Here is a 7,224-nt window from a genome sequence, read left to right as displayed (position 1 = left end):
CAGTTACCACTAACCAACAAGAGCAACTCTCTAAGCGAGAGTCATTGTGATCCTTGAGGAAACTAACATTGGGTCCATTAAACCATTCCTAAGTACCATTGTACTCCCAGAACAAGTGCGTCTTGAGCCTTTTCTTGAAGATGGGGAGAGACAGTCAGTGTCTCTGATGGAGGTGGGGAGTTGATTCCACCACTGGGGGGCCAGACAGGAGAAGAGCTTTTGTTGGGACCGGGCGGTCTTGAGAGGTGGGACCACAAGGCGATTGTCTGAAGAAGACCGTAGGCGGCGGGTGGGAGTGTAAGGCTGCAGGAGAGACTTGATGTAGTCGGGTGCAGTCCCGTTCACCGCTTTGAAGGTCAGTACCAGGGTCTTGAATCTGATGCGGGCCGTTATGGGTAGTCAGTGGAGGGAGATGAGGAGCGGGGTAACGTGGGAGCGTCTGGGTAGATTGAAGACCAGACGGACCGCTGCGTTCTAAATCCTCTGAAGAGGGCGCGTTGCGCATGCTGGGAGACCGGCGAGTTGCAGTAGTCCAACTTGGAGAGGACGAGTGCTTGGACTAGCAGCTGGGTGGAGTGCTCAGACAGGTATCTCTTGATCTTCCGGATATTGTAGAGGGTGAATCTACACCACCGGGAGACTGCAGGAATGTGAGTCGTGATGGAGAGCTCGTCATCCATGGTAACCCCAAGGTTCCTGGCAGAGGATGAAGGGGTCACTGTCGCAGATCCCAGGGTGATTGAGAGATCATGGGAGATGGAGGGTTTGGCCGGGATGATGAGAAGTTCTGTTTTGGCGAGGTTCAGCTGGAGGTGGTGCTCGGTCATCCAGGCGGAGATGTCTGCGAGGCAGGCCTCAATCCTAGCAGAGATCCCCGGATCGGTCGGGGGGAACGACAGGTACAGCTGGGTGTCGTCAGCGTAGCAGTGGTAGGAGAAGCCATGGGAGGTGATGATTGGTCCAAGTGAGGTGGTGTACAGAGAGAAGAGGAGGGGTCCAAGGACGGAGCCCTGTGGGACACTGGTGGAGAGCTGGCGGGGGTCTGACAGTTTGCCTCCCCAGGAGACCTGGTAGGATCTTCCCGAGAGGTAGGATGAGATCCACTGGAGTGCAGTGCCAGTGATGCCCATCTCTCCAAGTCTGTAGAGCAGGATCTGGTGGTTAACCGTGTCAAACGCTGCAGAAAGGTCCAGCAGAATGATGACGGATGACCTCGAAGCCGCTCTGGCAGACTGGAGGGCAGTGGTGACTGAAAGGAGGGCAGTCTCTGTGGAGTGGCCGGTCTTGAAGCCCGATTGGTTGGGGTCAAGCAGGTTGTTCTGAGAGAGAAAGTTAGACAGTTGGTTAGATACAGCACGTTCAATTGTTTTAGAAAAGAAGGGTAGCAGTGATACCGGTCTGTAGTTCTGGAGGACGGCAGGGTTAAGGGAGGGTTTTTTGAGTAGAGGAACAACTCTGGCCTGTTTGAAGGCAGAGGGGAAGGTGCCAGAGGTAAGAGAGGAGTTTAGGACATGGAGCAGAAAAGTTATGATAGAGGGGGAGATAGTTTGAAAGAGAGGGGAGGGAACAGGATCAAGGGGGCAGGAGGTGGGGCGATGAGAGAGAATGAGGTCAGAGAGCTCTGACTCGGACAGGGGAGAGAAAGAGTTTAGACATTTAGTTGGGTCAGTCGTGAAAGGTGAGGGGGTAGGAAAGGTGGGTTTAGGGAACCGACTGCTAATGTCGGAGACTTTTTCCTCAAAGAAGGAGGAGAAGTCGTCTGCTGTCAGAGTGGAGGGGGGGGGTGGGGGAGGTGGGTTAAGAAGGGTGGAGAAGGTAGAGAAAAGTTTGTGGGGGTTAGAAGCAGAGTTAATTTTGTTAAGAAAGTAGAGGGTTTTAGCACCAGTTATGTGAGAAGAGAAGGATTTAAGGAGGGAGTGATACTTATCAAGGTCCAGACCGTCTTTGGACTTGCGCCATCTCCTCTCAGCTGCTCGAAGGGTGGACCGCTTTTCACGAATAACATCCGTAAGCCACGGGCAGGAGGGAGAAGATCGAGCAGGCCTGGTTGACAGGGGACAGAGAGAGTCAAGTGATGCAGTTAACGTGGTTAAAAGGGTGTCGGTGGCAGTGTTAGTGGGGTAGGATGAGAACTCGTCAATGGGAGGGATGGAGGAAGTTACAACAGAGGAGAAATGGGAGGGGGATAGGGAGCGGAGGTTGCGCCGGAAAGTTACGAGGGGAGGTAGGAGGAGTTGGAGGGAGAGAGACAGAGAATTTGATAAAGTAGTGATCAGATATGTGCAGTGGGGTTACAGAGGTTAAGTCAGTGATACAGTTACGTGTCAGGACGAGGTCTAGCTGTTTGCCTGCCTTGTGGGTCGCCGGTGTGCTCAGCAGCGTCAAATCAAAGGCAGTCAGGAGGGACAAGAAGTCAGCAGCCTGCGTTCCTTGGAGGTGGATGTTGAAGTCCCCAAGGACTATCAGGGGGGTTCCATCATCCGGGAGGATGCTGAGGAGCATGTCCAGCTCGTCCACAAAGTCAGCTAGCGGTCCTGGTGGGCGATAAAGAACAATTAAGCATGCTTTGATAGGATTAGTTATCATCACATAGTGGTGTTCAAATGATTTGGCAGTAAAAGAGAGTGGCGTGGATGTGTATTTAATATGTGGGGAAAGAAGCAAACCTGTCCCACCACCCCGCCCAGTTGAGCGGGGTGAGTGAGTGAAGGAGTGGTTGACGGAGAGAGCAGCTGGAGTTGCAGTGTTCTCTGGGCGGATCCATGTCTCTGTCAGCGCAAGGGCATGAAGAGAAGCATGGGATGCAAACGCCGGGAGGAAGTCTGCCTTGTTCACAGCAGACTGGCAGTTCCAGAGCCCTAAGGAAAGAGAGAGGGCAGGTGGAGAAGATCTGGATAGGTAGTGAAGGTTAGAAGTAGACCGTATATATTTTGTGACATATCTACGTCTACGGGTAGTGTAATGAACAGGAATGCTAAAGAAACACATGCTAGCTATGAATAAGTTCTAGGTAGAATATAATCTAATTATGAATATGAATAGGTTGATACTTATCAGAAGAGGTGATCCTCCTCGTCGGCCTTCCTTGGTGGACTCCCGCAGGTAGACTCCTTTGTCTTTGATCGACTGAGTCTTCGTGCGACGAGGCTGCCAGACAAGGCTGCCTCTGTAGTGCTAACCGCCTTAAATATGCAAGGCGCAGCTGACAATGACCCTAATTATGTAAACAAAGGCCAGGGTCTCACGCAGCGGCAAGTACCCTGAGCACGATCTCTAGCTAGCTACTTAACTTAGGGCTGGATAACTGCTGTTTAGCAGCCCTGCCCAGACACAAGATTTAGCAACAACACAACGCAATACTACAAGTTTAAACTCACTTACTTGGTCAGGAGACAGTCACGATGTACATACAGTAAAAACACTATTCGCTCTGAATCTGGTTACAGATGTCAGGGCTATTTAGCTGCTTCCTACAATGACCCTAATTATGTAAACAAAGGCCAGGGTCTCACGCAGCGGCAAGTACCCTGAGCACGATCTCTAGCTAGCTACTTAACTTAAGGGCTGGATAACTGCTGTTTAGCAGCCCTGCCCAGACACAAGATTTAGCAACAACACAACGCAATACTACAAGTTTAAACTCACTTACTTGGTCAGGAGACAGTCACGATGTACATACAGTCTTTACTTTATGACTTCATGTCTTAAAACAATTTGCATTTTGCTCTACATTCAAAATCGTATCTATACCATTTACTATTTGTATTTTATATTGAAAATTACAGCAACTTATATTTTATTATACCTATATTGTATATCTTATTTAAATTATATTCCACTTAGTATTGCTAGTTTATGTACCTTTCGTATAGTTAGACCACATTTAAATTTACGATTCCTATACATTTATTTTATGCACCTTCCTGCCAAAGCAAATTCCTTGTCGGTGGAAGCTTTCATGGCGAATAAATCCCTTTCAGATTCTGAGTGATTTGTAGTTTTTTTAATCCAGATCGTGTTGAACTTTATTGGGTGATTGGTCTTTCAGTAGCCTGTATAATGTGGTGGAGAACTCCTTTGATGGCAGATTATAAATGGGTGTGTGTGAATTATTGTTTTGTAACATGCAATCTCATTGACCAGCTATTGATTTAAAAACAACTGTATTTGCGAAATTTCTGCCTCTGCATATTCATTCATTTGAGTAGCCTGAGTCCTGTTGATTTCATAATAAGTGGCAGTCAGGGTTTGTCACATAACATTCCATTACAGATAACATCACTGGAAACACAGAAGGCTTCCCCACAGAAGGAAATGTTGCGAGGGTGTTGTTGCACAGGCGGAAGACTCGTTCTATGTTAAAGTGTACGTCTGGCACAGCCTGGTGGTCATAACAGGGGCTGCTTACAGCAACTTTTGTCCTAATTTGGGTGGTGACAGAATCAGAATGGGATTTATTCGCCATGAAAGTTTGCACAGACAAGGAATTTGCTTTGGCAGGAAGGTGCATACAGTAAACGTATAGGAATCTTAAATTTAAATGTGGTCTAACTATACTAAGGATACAAACTATATATACTAATATAAGTGTAATACAATTAAAATAAAATATACAATAAAGTTAAATAAGTTGCCAATTTACAATATAAAATACAAATATTACAGGAATTGAATGTAGTGCAAAATGTAAATAGTTAAGACATTCAGTCAGTGTGAGCTGTTGGCCTTGTTGAGGAAGCCAACAGCGGAAGGGAAGAAACTGTTTGTGTGGCGTGAGGTTTTGGTCCTGATGGACCGCAACCTTCTGCCGGAGGGGAGTGAATGAAACAGGGAGTGTCCAGGGTGGGAGGAGTCAGCCACAATCCTCTTCGCCCATCTCAGGGTCCTCGAGGGAAGGCAGATTGCAACCAATCACCTTCTCTGATGCGGATGATACGCTGCAGCCTGCTCTTGTCCTTGGCAGTGGCAGCAGAGTACCAGGTGGTGATGGAGGAGGTGAGGATGGACTCAATGATGGCTGTGTAGAAGTGCACCATCATTGTCTTTGGCAGGTTGAATTTCTTCAGCTGCCGCAGGAAGGACATCCTCTGTTGTGCTTTCTTGGTGAGGGAGCTAATGTTCAGTTCCCACTTGAGGTCCTGGGAGAGGATAGTGGCCAGGAAGCGGAAGGACTCCACAGTGTTGACTGGGGAGTCACACTCACACAGGGTGATGGGGGTGAGTGGGGCTGTGTTCTTCCTGAAGTCCACAACCATCTCCACTGTCTTGAGAGCATTGAGCTCTAGGTTGTTCTGGCTGCACCAGGTCACCAGGTTGTCTGCTTCCCACCTATAATCAGACTCGTCTCCACCAGAGATGAGCCCAATGAGGGTGGTGTCGTCCGCAAACTTCAGGAGTTTCACGGACGGATGACTGGAGGTGCAGCTGTTGGTGTACAGGGAGAAGAGTAGAGGAGAAAGGACGCAGCCCTGGGGAGATCCAGTGCTGATGGACTGGGAACCAGAGACTTGTGTTCCCAGCTTAACGCGCTGCTTCCTGTCAGACAGGAAGTGTGTGATCCACCAGCAGGTGGAATCAGGCATGTTCAGCTGGGAGAGCTTGTCCTGAAGCAGAGCGGGGATGATTGTATTAAAGGCAGAGCTGAAGTCCACAAACAGGATCCTGGCGTAGGATGCTGGCGTTACAGGGTTTGTACGTTAGCAACAGTAACTCAGCTGTTAGCTGCAGAGCTAATGTTACAGCCACATTCTAAGGGTAGGTAACAATGTACAGTAAAGCAACACAATTATATAGCGTTAGTTAACTTACTTGTCCAAGTTTTGTAGCTTGACCAAGGAGATTTAGTAATGATCCAGAATTTAATTTCAGCAAGGCCAGCTTTGTGTTGGCTCAAGTTGAGGAAACAGTAGTGGCTGAAATGTTTGGCGCAAACATGCAAAACTTTGGGAAGTTGTGTCGGCGCATTTCCAGCTAAAATAAAATTGAGATATTGGTTGTGCAGAGGCTCGGATGAAGGAATTAAATAAAGATTTGAGCTTGCATTTGTACATCCAAGCACTGAGCAACTGTTGTGCTTCGTTTGTTTGCTCACCATGATCTCTCCAGGAAAACCCGATATCGCACTTGCCCTTGCACGGTGGTACTGTAGTTCAGTTTCTAATGGGCGGCCCAGATGATCTGGGCGGGCAAAGCAGAGAGAGGGGAGGTAACCTTTCTCGTATCTACGTCACTTGGAGGAGATTTTCAAACAGAGCGTTTGAGCCTTCATTTTGTCAAAGGCGGAGAAGAACACCCAGGGCTTTGTTTAGACCTATCGAAAATTCTAGCCACTGGGGGACCAAAGGCAGGCTAGGGGAACTCATATTAATGTTAAATAACCTCATAAAATGAAGTTTTCATGTCATGTCACCTTTAAGCTCTCTGAACAGAGATTTTTCTCACTCATGCTCGCCACTCTGTTGTGGATTGGTGACATGATCCGACGTCGAGCTAATGAAAACCGAGTCAACCCTTTTTTATAGTTGTCGTGACTCTTTTCGGCATGCCTGCTGACAGATCCATCCTTACAAACGCCTTTTCCAAATCCACAAAACATGTGAAGACTGTCCACAGTTCCACGGCCAGGACGAAAACCACATTGCTCCTCCTGAATCCGCGGTTTGACAATCCAACGGACCCTCCTCTCCAGAACCCCTGAATAAACTTTCCCAGGGAGGCTGAGGAGTGTGATCCCCTAAAGTTTGAGCAAACCCTCCGGTCTTCCTTTTTAAAGAGGGGAACCACCACCCCGGTCTGCCAGTCCAGAGGCACTGTCCCCGATGTCCATGCGATGTTGCAGAGTTGTGTCAACCAAGACAGCCCTACAACATCCAGAGCCTTAAGGAACTCTGGGCGGACCTCATCCACCCCAGGGGCCCTGCCACCGCGGAGCTTTTCAACCACTTTGGCGACCTCAGCCCCAGAGATACAAGGGCCACCCCTGATGTCCCCAGACTCTGCATCCACGTCGGAAAGCGTGTTGATGGAATTAAAGGAGGTCTTCAAAGTATTCCCTCTACCGATCCAGGACATCCCCCATTAAGGTCAGCAGCACACCATCCCCACCATATACAGCGCTGACAGTGCACTGCTTCCCCCTCCTGAGTTGCAGGATGGTGGTCCAGAACTTTTTCGAAGCTCTTTGGAAGTAATTCTCCATGGCCTCGCCGAACTCTTCCCACACCC

The sequence above is a fragment of the Hypomesus nipponensis genome, chromosome 9 (assembly GCF_054491055.1).
Source record: "Hypomesus nipponensis isolate SF chromosome 9, ASM5449105v1, whole genome shotgun sequence".
In the NCBI taxonomy this organism is placed as follows: domain Eukaryota; kingdom Metazoa; phylum Chordata; class Actinopteri; order Osmeriformes; family Osmeridae; genus Hypomesus; species Hypomesus nipponensis.
Note: the sequence above shows the minus strand (reverse complement) of the source record.